Source organism: Triticum aestivum, chromosome 3B (genome assembly GCF_018294505.1).
Source record: "Triticum aestivum cultivar Chinese Spring chromosome 3B, IWGSC CS RefSeq v2.1, whole genome shotgun sequence".
Lineage (NCBI taxonomy): Eukaryota > Viridiplantae > Streptophyta > Magnoliopsida > Poales > Poaceae > Triticum > Triticum aestivum.
The window spans coordinates 846,298,028-846,311,739 of record NC_057801.1 but is presented as its reverse complement, the minus strand read 5'-3'; the positions used below and the strand labels follow the sequence as shown (position 1 = coordinate 846,311,739).

The window sequence follows — 13,712 nt, the reverse complement described above, 5'->3', positions numbered from 1 at the left end:
TGAGGAACTTAGGGAGATTTATTCAAGCCAACGCATTCTATGGACCATCATGCAAGAGACTACTCTCTGGAAAGCTGGGGCTTGGCTACAAATTCTACGTAATACTCCCTCCGTTCCCAAATACTTGTCTTTCTAGGCATTTCAAATGGACTCAACATACGGATGTATGTAGACATATTTTAAAATGTAGATTCACTCATTTTGCGCCGTATGTAGTCACTGAAGGAAATATGCCCTAGAGGCAATAATAAAGTTATTATTTATTTCCTCATATCATGATAAATGTTTATTATTCATGCTAGAATTGTATTAACCGGAAACATGATACATGTGTGAATACATAGACAAAACTATAGTCACTAGTATGCCTCTACTTGACTAGCTCATTGATCAAAGATGGTTATGTTTCCTGACCATAGACATGTGTTGTCATTTGATTAGTGGGATCACATCATTAGGAGAATGATGTGATTGACATGACCCATTCTGTTAGCCTAGCACTTGATCGTTTAGTATACTGCTATTGCTTTCTTCATGACATATACAAAGTTCCTGCAACTATGAGATTATGCAACTCCCGTTTACCGGAAGAACACTTTGTGTGCTACCAAACGTCACAACGTAACTGGGTGATTATAAAGGTGCTCTACAGGTGTTTCCGAAGGTACATGTTAGGTTGGCATAATTCGAGATTAGGATTTGTCACTCCGATTGTCGGAGAGGTATCTCTGGGCCCTCTCGGTAATACTCATCACCTAAGCCTTGCAAGCATGTAACTAATGAGTTAGTTATGAGATGACGTATTACAGAACGAGTAAAGAGACTTGCCGGTAACGAGATTGAACTAGGTATTGGATACCGACGATCAAATCTCGGGCAAGTAACATACCGATGACAAAGGGAACAAAGTATGTTGTTATGCGGTTTGACCGATAAAGATCTTCGTAGAATATGTAGGAACCAATATGGTCATCCAGGTCCCGCTATTGGTTATTTACCGAGAATGGTTTTAGGTCATGTCTACATAGTTCTCGAACCCGTAGGGTCCGCACGCTTAACGTTTCGATGACAGTTTTATTATGAGTTTATAAGTTTTGATGTACCGAAGTTTGTTCGGAGTCCCGAATGTGATCACGGACATGACGAGGAGTCTCGGAATGGTCGAGACATAAATATTGATATATTGGAAGCCTATATTTGGACATCGGAATGGTTCCGGGTGAAATCGGCATTTTACCGGAGTACCGGGAGGTTACCGGAACAACCCGGGAGGTTAATGGGCCTACATGGGCCAAGAGGGAGAAGAGGAAGGAGCAAGGAGGGGGCCGCGCTCCCCTCCCCCTCCTAGTCCGAATATGACAAGGGAAGGGGGGCGGCGCCCCCCCTTTCCTTCCCCTCCTCCCCTCTTTCCTCCTTCTCTCCTACTCCAACTTGGAAAAGGTGGGAGTAGGACTCCCCCCTTGGCGCGCCCCCTTAGGCCGGCGGCCTCCTCCCCCCTGGCTCCTTTATATATGGGGGCGGGGGGCACCCCATAGACACACAAGTTGATCTACGGATTGTTCCTTAGCCGTGTGCGGTGCCCCCTTCCACCGTATTCCACCTCGGTCATATCGTCGCGAAGCTTAGGCGAAGCCCTGCGCCGGTAGAACATCAAGATCGTCACCACGCCGTCGTGCTGACAGAACTCTCCCTCGACACTCGGCTGGATCGGAGTTCGAGGGACGTCATCGAGCTGAACGTGTGCTGAACTCGGAGGCTCCGTACGTTCGGTGTTTGGATCGGTCGGATCGTGAAGACGTACGACTACATCAACCGCGTTGTGCTAACACTTCCGCTTACGGTCTACGAGGGTACGTGGACGAACACTCTCCCCTCTCGTTGCTATATCATCACCATGATCTTGCGTGTGCGTAGGAAAATTATTGAAATTACTACGTTCCCCAACAGTCACTTGTTGAAATCTCTAGAAAGACAAGTATTTAGGAACGGAGGGAGTAGGTAATATAAATGTATTCTTACCACATATGACCTCGGGTGTCCAAAGCACATAGTACGTGTATATTATGAAAAGTAGTAATACGGGGACCTAGCTCACCTATTTCTACTAAGACAGGAGCTACACCATAACGACTGTTGATTACCTACCTCAGGGCAACTGGTCTAAAGATTGCAGGACAGCCTCCGATCTTCGTAAAAATGACATTGCTTCAGCAGTAAATGGATCAGTAACTCCAAAGAGCAGTTTGCTCCATGCTTCCATTAATCTACTTGAAGAGCGGACAACACCTCCATCTCCTCCGGTGCCAGTCCCAAAGCTGATAGTATCCATGATTGACTTTATGAGACCAGTTTCTCGAGGCCGCCATCAATGACCTGGTAGCACAGACACTTTTTTGTGAGAGATGCAAAGAAGGTCAAGTGCTTCTTTTGTGGGTTTGATTGATTTCACCCGATCAAACACGGTAACCTTAGTAATGACACTTCGATTTCAAATGGCACACCATATGCATATTGGTCTCAAACGCATGGATCTTGAAGCCAGTTGATGGCAGATGCTTACATTCTCCTTTAAAAAAGACATTTGTCATATCCATGAGTTGTCACGCGTCTAAGTGTATCTCCGTACTTATGTATTTTGCCCTTTAAGCCTTGTATAGCAGCTGCAGTACATAGTTTTTCGCTTCACCAAATGAAGAGAAGACAACATGGACGTAGATCGCTCATTTATTTCGTTGTCGCAGTTATGCATTCTAAATAAATCGTGCAAGATCCATTGAAGATCCATCTACTTTTTCCAAGACCTAATCATTAGTTGGTTCCATTATCTTAGTATCAATTAAATTGATGGCATTGTAATCCTTTTTCTATCGATAGCACCTTTGCAGAAAATTAGTGAATGAAATACTACTCAGCCTTTTCTTTGGTTCCCTTCATGCTTCCAACATAAAAAAGATCCACTCGTATGTGTTAGTTGTTCGAAAATCCTATGACATGAGCGACTCCAACAGCTTATGGCATGGAGGAGAGAGTACTCAATAAGTTTGTATCTTTTATGTTTCGCATAAAAAATGAGATGGACGTTTCTTGAATTTTGGTTCTTGATTTTCCATGTTCTAGATCTCTTTTTTCTATCTCTGCAAAGCGTCGTTCATGCTTCGGAGATCCGATTTTAATGTTCTAGATCGTTTTTGTTTCTGAATCTTTCATGGCTCATCAATTTCGATAATATTTATGTTTGGGATCTAAACAATTGGTTCAATGGTTCTGTATGATGAGAAAGTTGTGTTTGCCCTCGTTCCTTTTCCTTTTTGTTCAAATCGTGAGGCTGATTGGGAAGGTGAGCAACTCTGTTCTTGGATTCCATCGAATGATGTGCATATGCATTTTGAACTTTGATAGATTTGGTTATCAATTCTTGACAAAGGCTGATTTGCAAAGTTTTTATAACTTGAAAAAATCATGCTCAAGTTCATGACTTATAGTAATCACAGTTTTAAATAGCTGGCTATAGCCGCTATAGCCTTTTCAGCAGGGTGCCACTAAATGTCCGCCTTCACAAATAGCCCGCTATAGCTGATTTGGAGGCCCTCCGCTATTTACCATAGCCTGCTATTTAAAACATTGATAGTAATTCAGATCTTACAATTTTTTCCTGCTCAACTTCAAACTTTTTATTTATGCAGATGTAAATTTTTCAGCCACAAATTACTGATTTTAGCTGTTCGCATCTTCCTCTTTTCTCATGCTCGGGTTATTGATTTTTAGTTGTTCCGATGTTGCAATTTTTTCAAGCTTAAATTCAACTTTTTTAGTTGTTAAGATCTTGCTATCTTTCGTTGGTGCATGTGTTAATAAAGTAAGGATTTAGATAACATCATATGTTCAGAGTTCAGTTCTTTTCTTATCTGAAACTAACATATTTTACAAAGGGCATGATGGATGTTGCAGGTTCATTGATGACAGCCAAGGGTTCATGCTCGGAAACGACTACATCTTGCTCCATGTTGTCGGCTCAGCTAAAGTCCTTAATCATGAGGAGATGGGACACGTCGATTGTTAGAGTACACTTGACAGGTGCATTTTGTGAAATTCTAGCCAAAAGATTGATAGCATGCTTGCCTTCTTGTTCTTTTCAGTTCAAATAAATGTTCCTTTTCTTATTGAATCCAAAGTAGCTAGTGGATATCAAGTGAAAGGTTGTTGATTGTCCCAAAGTTCTTTCCTCTACAAAAGAGTGTAATCTTAACCAATGATTGTTTCCAACATGCAAGGACGTGACCACATAAATTTATATATCTTAATCTCATATGCTATCAAGCTTTTCAAGTGCAGTTACCAAGCACCGCTTTTATTTAAGGAAGAAGTTGCTGATTTTTTTTATTTAAATAGTTGATACCTAACTAGGTGAACGAGAAAATTTGTTTTCCATATTCGTGCATGTTCGCTAGTACTATTTGGTTGAACTGCTGCAATTTGCGTACTAACAAGTTTTCACTTTCCCGATGTGGGCGTAGAGGTGATCGACGCTGACTAGCACGGCCCGGTGGCGTTGTGCTCTTCAACCACTCGGAGACGGAATTCGCTGTGAAGCCTGGTTGCCACGTCGCATAGATGATTGATACGTCTCCAAAGTATCTTTAATTTATTATCTGTTTTGAATGATTACGGGCTTTATTATACACTTTTATATTACTTTTGGGACTAACCTATTAACCGGAGGCCTAGCCCATATTGTGGTTTTATTGCCTGTTTTAGTATTTTGAGGAAAAGGAATATCAAACGGAGTCCAAATGGAATGAAACCTTCGGCAGCGTGATTTTTGGAAGAATATGATCCTGGAGACTTGGAGTTCACGTCAGAAGATCCTCGAGGAGGCCAGGAGATAGGGGTCGCCCCCCCCCCCTCCCTACTGGGCGCGCCCCCCTGTCTCGTGGGCCCCTCGAGCACCTCCCGGTCGACTTCTTTCGCCTATATAGTCTCACATACCCTAAAAACATCCAGGGAGAAGATAGATCGGGAGTTCCGCCGCCGCAAGCCTTTGTAGCCACCAAAAAACCTCTCGGGAGCCCGTTCCGGCACCCTGCCGGAGGGGGAATCCATCACCGGTGACCATCTTCATCATCCCGGCGCTATCCATGACGAGCAGGGAGTAGTTCACCCTCGGGGCTGAGGGTATGTACCAGTAGCTATGTGTTTGATCTCTCTCTCTCTCTCTCTCTCGTGTTCTCTCTATGGCACGATCTTGATGTATCGCGAGCTTTGCTATTATAGTTGGATCTTATGATGTTTCTCCCCCTCTACTCTCTTGTGATGAATTGAGTTTCCTGTTGAAGTTATCTTATCGGATTGAGTCTTTGATTTGAGAACACTTGATGTATGTCTTGCCGTGTTTATCTGTGGTGACAATGGGATATCACGTGCCACTTGATGTATGTTTTGTTGACCAACTTGCGGGTTCCGCGCATGAACCTATGCATAGGGGTTGGCACACGTTTTCTTGACTCTCCGGTACAAACTTTGGGGCACTCTTTGAAGTACTTTGTGTTGGTTAGATGAATCTGAGATTGTGTGATGCTTATCGTATAATCATGCCCACGGATACTTGAGGTGACAATGGAGTATCTAGGTGACATTAGGGTTTTGGTTGATTTGTGTCTTAAGGTGTTATTCTAGTACGAACTCTTGAATTGATCGATCCGAAAGAATAACTTTGAGGTGGTTTCATACCCTACCATAATCTCTTCGTTTGTTCTCTGCTATTAGTTGCTTTGGAGTGACTCTTTGTTGCATGTTGAGGGATTGTTATATGATCTATCTATGTTATTATTGTTGAGAGAACTTGCACTAGTGAAAGTATGAACTCTATGTCTTGTTTCCTACCATTGCAATACCGTTTACGCTCACTTTTATCATTAGTTACCTTGCTGTTTTTATTATTTCAGATTACAAAAACCTATATCTATCATCCATATTGCACTTGTATCACCATCTCTTCGCCGAACTAGTGCACCTATACAATTTACCATTGTATTGGGTGTGTTGGGGACACAAGAGACTCTTTGTTATTTGGTTGCAGGGTTGTTTGAGAGAGACCATCTTCATCCTACGCCTCGCACGGATTGATAAACCTTAGGTCATCCACTTGCAGGCCCAACAACGTCTATAGGAAGAAGGTTGTGTAGTAGACACCAATGATCGTCTAGGTGATTTCGATGCCGGAGGTCGCCGAGGTGGAGGAACTTGACGCCACCGTCCGGGGAGGGAGGATTCGAGTCCACCAATGTATGAACTCCGAGCATAGGTAGATACATCTAGAGAATTGGTCTGTTCAGGTTGGTGGTAGACCACTAGGGAAGGTACCCACCTTACGATGATGGTTGTGTGTGTCTGATGTTAAATGGAATCTTGAGATGGTTCTGTGACATGTTAAATGGAATATTGAGATGGTTCAGTGACATTCGTTTGTTTTGCATTGGACGTATTACTATTCATGAATACTACATCTAATTTTTATTTTTTTTAATTCCAAAACTGTTAGTAGTAGCGTGGGGAGGAAACTGAGCGCTACTAGTATATAGGATACTAGTAGCGTTGGTTATTTACCCATGCTACTTCATTAGTAGCAGCGCGTGTACGTAATAGCAGTAGCGTGGGTGGCACACACTACTACTAACAAAGTAAGTTCTAGTGAGGGTTTAACCCACACTACTACTGACTATTAGCTGTAGCGCGATACTAGTAGCACCGGGTACCCGCGCTACTAGTACCCATTTTACCCGCGCTGCTAGTTGCCTTTTTCCTAGTAGTGTTGCATTCATCTTGATATAGATAATATGAACACCATTCACATCTCGGGACAACAAAGTTAGATTCTGGCGCAAATTCAATTCCTTTTTATATGAAGTTGCTGGCAAGTACAATGATGTGTGATGGTGAAGGACGGAAAGGATCGTGGTATGTCTCCCATATTGCAAAAAAAAAATATCTCTCATAGTATTCTTCAGTTTTCGCTATTCCAGTCCTTCTCATCCCTTGATTCTCTCAACAAAGATTTTTTGGAATTTTAGGGAAAATGTAAATATTTATTTCTTATACGTGATTCTTTTTTTCATTTCACCGTATTTTATAAATACCATATCATACCTGATCCATATGCTCGATGTCTTCTCATAATACTCCAATTCACTATCTCGCTTTCCAACGTAAATCAATGTAACTATCATTTAGTGTTGCCGAGATTTGTGAAATGTTCTCTCACTCACCCTCGTCATAACTTGTTATTCTCTGGTGGTGCACATGTCATTGTTTTCTCTAACAGTATTATGTCTAGAGAATGTTATCCTATTTAATTTTTCTGCATTAGTCAATAATATGCAACAAAAATTATAGGAGAAACATTGTAGCCAGAATGTGTAGCTTGATAAAACACAATCAGATTTATGAAAAAAATCAATATATCAAACTTTATATATATGAGTGAATCATTTTATTTATCCACATCATAAAAGATTTATCTAGGATGTATTTTACAAAAGATAAAAAAAACTCATATTCTCGATCGACATGATAAAACTGCATATACAATTATTATCACAAATTGACAAAGTTCTTGGATCTTTTATGTTTATGATTGGTTGGCGATCTTTGCATCTGTCCCTCTGACAATTTTGTTGATTTTTGTGGCTGTTTCGCTCTGTAGTTTGCGAATGGTTTTTATATAGCATTTTTTCCTTGGGTAATGTTGCCTTCCTATTACTGTTGGCCTTGCGGAGTTTCTATAAACCTCATGCAAAATTATGTACTCCCTCTGTTCCTTTTTACTCTGAATATTAGCTTGTCTCAAGTCAAACTCTTTAATATTTGACTAACTTTTACATGAAAAAAATAAATACAAAATTGACATCATTAGATCCATAGTGGAATAAATTTCGCATATTATATTAATTTGGTATCGTGGATCTTGATATTTTTCCTATAAATATATTCAAGCTTTACAAATTTTTGGCCTCAGACAAATATAATAAATGGAGTAGAAACAACCGAGGGAGAACATATATGCCTATGAAAAAGTATTTCCCTTTTTTACCGGTAGGCTTTTCCTTGTCTATATGTGCCTCATAGATGCATACCCAAATGGCTAATTTATCGATGCCTATGTATGCGACCCTTTTTGTGTGTGACCGTTGCTCACTGATTAAAGTCATGAATACCTTTTTTTTCCCTTTTAATCTCAACCTTTATAATATTATTTGTTTGAAATTATCTCAACCTTTATATTAGAATCAAGAGATCGTGTATTTTTAAGGCACATCAATTTTTATTATATTTTATTTAGAATTAGTGACATATATTCCTCTTGATATTTAGATTTATGCATCAGTTCTTGCGTTTTTGTTTATAAACATTTAATGGTACTTAGTTTGTAATCATTGCATACTGACGTAATTTTCGAATCTTTTAAATCTCAGCCATGAAAAATTCTGATAAACGGTGTCAAAATTCTGATAAACTCAAATGGCTAATTTCTCGATGCCTATGTATGCGATCTTTTTTGTGTGTGACTGTTGCTCACTGATTAAAGTCATGAATACCTTTTTTAATCTTTTAATCTCAACCTTTATATTAGAATCAAGAGATCGTGTATTTTTAAGGCACGTCGATTTTGATTATATTTTGTTTAGAATTAGTGACATATATTCCTCTTGATATTTAGATTTATACATCAGTTCTTCGTTTTTGTTTATAAACATTTAGTTGTAATCATTGCATGCTGACACCTCAGTCTATCTTTTCTTGAAGACCCGTACTTTTATTTGTTTTTCAAATATCTCCATTTATTTGTATGTTCCCAGCCTTTTTGTTTCTCATACTCCTGATCCTAATCTATCGGGCAAAATATTGTGCTTAATAAACGAACATGTCTATTGAAGTATATAGTACTCTCCTAGTTGACTTTCATACGTGCAAGTATCTCTGGCCTGTATAATTTTTTAGGCATGAGCTTTCTTGGACGTTTGGCACTCTTGGTTCATGGCCCGATGCCAAGATGGGTGTGTTATTGGCTGCCATGCTACAGGCGAGAGTCCAGGTGTAGTTCATGTTGCATGTTGGTCTCTTTTAAAAAAAAATTGCACGTGTATTGTGTACGAATTTTGAATTTACTAACCACATGTCCCATGCGGTTTTTGCATGTTTAATTTTGTTTGCATATACATATGTCATATGGATGTACCTCCTCTGATGTGACTTGTTTGTACCAAATATAGTCGTATGTAATTTTCAAATCTTTTAAATCTCAGCCATTAAAAATTCTGATAAACGGTGTCAAAATTGTAGATTATGTGAATGCATGGGATGGCTCGTTTGTCCCTTATTTTAGTAATAGTATATACAGTAATTAATAAATAGATGTATCCAGCACAGATCGACCTTTGTATTTCATTCATATCGGTGCAATACAGATTACAACCCATTAATGCATGATAAGGAAAGGAAATGGCCAAATAAAAATATTGACGAAATATTTAATTCCGTCCACACCAAAGATTGACGCGACGACTTCATTTCAAATAAAACAAAAAATTAACGCGAAGACTTAAGTAGAAGATGCATATGTAAACTAGGCATGAAACTAGTGTCTATATGCATGCCTGCATCCACTGGACTCGGGCTCTGACTGGGTTTGGATCTCAGTACGGGAAGCCGGCGTTCGGTTGATCGAGCCCCTGCTGCACCGTCTCCATCCCGGCAGTGAACTCCGGACGCGGCAGCATCACATCAAGCCATTGATCTATCTCCTTGTCTAGCCCTGCCTCGAACCCCGGCGGCTTAGGCATCGTCATCTGCATCTGCTCCAGATCCATCCCGGCGGCGGAGGCATCTCCTGCACATCCATCCCGGCGGCGACCACGTGAGACGGAGGGGGCGCCGGCATCACCATCTGCTGCATATCCATCCCGGCCTCGAACCCCTGCTCCTGTGGCGGAGGCACCCGAAACTGGAACTCCATCCCGTCGTTGGCGGTGCCGCTGCTGCTACCGAACTCGAAGGTGCTGCCACCGAAGATCTGAGGCGGCGGCGGCGGCGGGGCCACCTCCGCCATGCGGCTCATGTGGGCATGCATCGCCTCGAGGAGAACCTGGTTGGCGCGATCGGAGACGGCGTCCTTCATCTGCATCAGCGCGGCGAAGAAGGCCGCCATGTCCTCGTCTCCCATGTCGCGCGCCTTGTGGTCGAACCAAGCCGCTATCTGGTCCCCCGCAGAGCGCTCTTTCGCCATGGCCTTGTCCGTGCGCTTGGTCCGCTTCTTCAACTCGGTCAGCTCCGTGCGCAGCTCGTCGAGCTCCTGGTGCAGCTTCTCGAGCTTCTTGTCTTCGCCGGCAGCGCCCTCCCCCGCCAGCAAGCGGTGGTCGGCAGCGCCCTCCTCCTTCGCGCCAGCCCCCGCAGCCTCCCCCGCCAGGAAGCGTTCCACGACGGAGTCGACGGAGGGGTGGCCGAAGGAGAAGGCCCTGCCGTGGGGAGAGAAGGCGAGGGCGGCCACCTGGGCGCCGGTCAGGACCGCCAGATCCGTGGCCTTGTTGAAGAACCCCTGGCGGCGCTTGGAGTAGCAGACGAACCGGGCATCCTCCTGCTCGATCCGGCGGATGACGATCTTCTTCCGGCCGCTGCCACCTCTCCGGTTGGGCGCGGCCATTGCTCGCTCGCTCGCTTGGTGTATAGGCTCAGAGAAGGGAGGTAGAGGAGTGGCTGTGGGTGTGGCTTTGGTGTGGCTACGTCTCGGGGTCAGGGGGTTTATATAGCAAGCGTCCGGAGAGGAATCCCTTCTTCACTGGGGTACGTACATTAAGGTATGCGCTGAGCTGTATACATTAAACTCACGCATCAAAGGATAACTACGTACACCGTATTATTTAGGAACTATTCCTTCGCACCTCAAAAGAAGGCGGTCCTTTATTTTCTTTTTCTTTTTTTGGTATGCAATTTGGTATGCGCTAAGCTGAATCGATCGGGACGTGACAACAAAATATTGTTGGACGCACAAAAGCAAGTGCTCTTTCCTTTTCTTCTTTGAGGATTAAAAGCAAGTGTTCGTCCGTCCGGAATTACTTGTCATAGACAAGGATGTGTCTACATGTATTTTAGGTCTAGATACATACCTTTCTATCCATTTTTGTGATGAGTAATTCGGGCGAAGAAAGTAGTAATTGGAAAATAATGTCTTTTTCTTGGGCACATATTTTGATATAAAACATGGAATATATATCCGTGCCTCCAATTGCCATCAAAATGTCATACCTACACCACCGGGCGGTACGATCTCGCGCGCACAACGTCAATAACCCTCATGTCTACGTCAGCATGAAATTCTCCAATTAATAATTTCATTCTTGCGCTAGCTTATGAGTTACTCCCTCCGTTCCTAAATATAAGGTGTATTAGTTTTTCAAAAAGTCAACTGTTGTCTATGTTTGACCAAGTTTACAGCAAAATATATAAAGATTTATAATACTAAATATATACAATGTAAAAATATAGTTCATGATGAATTTGGTGATAATGATTTGGTATTCTAGATATTGATATTTTTGTCTATAAACTTGGTCAAACTTAGAGAAGTTTGACTTTTTGGAAAAATAATACACCTTATATAAAGAGGGAGTACCGCCCCGTGTCACCCCCCGCGGGCGGCCCGGACGCTTGAACCCTAGCCGCCGCCCACAACCTCCACCCTCCTCCCCTCCCCTCCCCCCCCCCCCCCCCGGCGGCGGGCGCCGCCGAGCAAAGCCCGTGCGGTGTCGGCTACGGCAGGGTCTCCATGGCCAGACCGGTGGCGGCGGCGCTGCGATGGCTCGGCCAAGAGAGAATCTTGGCGAGCAGCGAGCGGCGGATTCACTACTAGGAAAATGCTTATAGGTAGACATTTAGAAGTAGCGTTGGTTAGATACCCCTCGCTACTGCTATTTAACAGTAGCGCCGGCCAGCACCAGCGCTACAAGCGCACGTTGGCAGTAGCGCTGGATTTCACGGCCAGCGCTACTGCTAATGGGCCACGCTCTCGGCCCCCCCGTTGCAGCTTTAGCTATAGCGCTGGCCCCCTCCCCCGCGCTGCCGCTAAGCCGACCTCTTCCTCCCGCGCCGGCCCGCGCACCACCCCTCTCCCCTCACACACACTCACAAGCTCACACCACCAGATCGAATCCCTCAGTCGTCCCCCGATCCGGCCGCCGCCCCCGCGTCCTACTCCGGCCGCCCTCCCGCACCGGCCCTCCTCCCGCACCGGCCCTCCTCCCGCCCTGTCGTCCCCCTCCCGCACCGGCCCTCCTCCCCTGCCAGCCGCCCTCCTCCCCCCCCCCCGCATCGGCCCTCCTCCCCTAACCCCCCCCCCCCCGCACCGGCCATCCTCCCCCGCCGGTCACCCCCCCCCCTCGCCGGCCCTCCTACACCGAGAGAGGTACTCCTCCCTCCTTCCTCCTCCTCCCCCCCTCCCTAGTTATTGTTATTAGAGAGTAGTTAATTATTTTGAATCCTAGTTGAAAAAATGTAGGTTCTTAGAATAATGTAGGTGTTTTAATTGTATTTTAAGGTGTTTTAGTTAAATTTGTAGGTGTTTTAGTTAAAAATGTAGGTTCTTAGAATAATGTAGGTGTTCTTAGAATAATGTTGAATTTGTTTTAAGTGTATTTAAAAGAGTTTTAGGTGTTTTAGTTGTTTTAGGTGTAGTTAACAGAATTTTAGGTGGTTTAGTTGTTTTAGGTGTGGTTAACAGAATTTTTGTTGTTTTAGGTGTATGTAGTTAACAAAATTCTAGGTATTTTTTTAGTTAAAGCAATTGTTGTTATTTTTTTAGTTCAATCAATTTTTCTTGTTATATGCAAATTTGCAGTGGACATGTCATATTTTGAACATGTCATATTTTTCCGAGTGGCCTATGTTTTGCCAGAAATGTCGATTCATTTACGTTTTGGCAAATTTCAGGCGCTCGATTGATCCTGTTTTTAGCGAAGGTCATGCCAAATTTTGCTAAGTGTTTATTAATTTTGTTTTCATAATTAAGCAATTTGTTCTCGACGTCGACGATGCCTATCCCACATCCTCGTCGTCGACTCGGCGGAGGACTCCTGGTTGAGCCGAGGGGCCATGTCCGGGACTGGGCTCCGCCGGGCTGGTACTGGGTTGTGCTACCTTCTGGTGAGCGCAGCTTAGTGAGGAGCCAGCCCGTTGTCGACCCGGAGCTTCTTTGGTGGCGGTCACGTGGGCCTGCATCGGTGGAGAGGCTTGAGTGCCCCGCGCAGGTGGTACAACACCGTGTCACGGAGGAGAACACGCACGTCCAGCGCTACTTGGTCGGTTCTCCAATACTTCGCAGTTTCTTTGGGAATCTCACGTAGCTATGATCCGGTGATGGTTCCTTCTCTTTGGGTGTCCACCACGGCACACTGAACCTAGAGGAGCTAGTATTCGAGATGTATTAGTGATATTATACGATGATCTTTGCTACAAACTACTATATATGTATTCGATGATGGCTTATTAATTACCTATTAGTTATTTGCTTATTGAATGCAAAAGATGAGCGCGGTTTGTGCTACAAACTACTATATATGTATTCATGATGGATTATATGATGATCTTTGCTACAAACTACTACAAACTACAAATTTTAGGTGTTTTAGTTGTTATATGATGATCTTTGCTACAAACTACTATATATG

At 43.4% G+C, this 13,712-nt stretch overlaps 1 pseudogene; it reads right to left on the bottom strand.

Annotated features, from left to right (window-relative positions):
• Positions 1-9,504: 9,504 nt before the first annotated feature.
• LOC123067080 (agamous-like MADS-box protein AGL28) lies at positions 9,505-10,693 on the bottom strand (annotated as a pseudogene).
• Between the last annotated feature and the right edge of the window lie 3,019 nt (positions 10,694-13,712).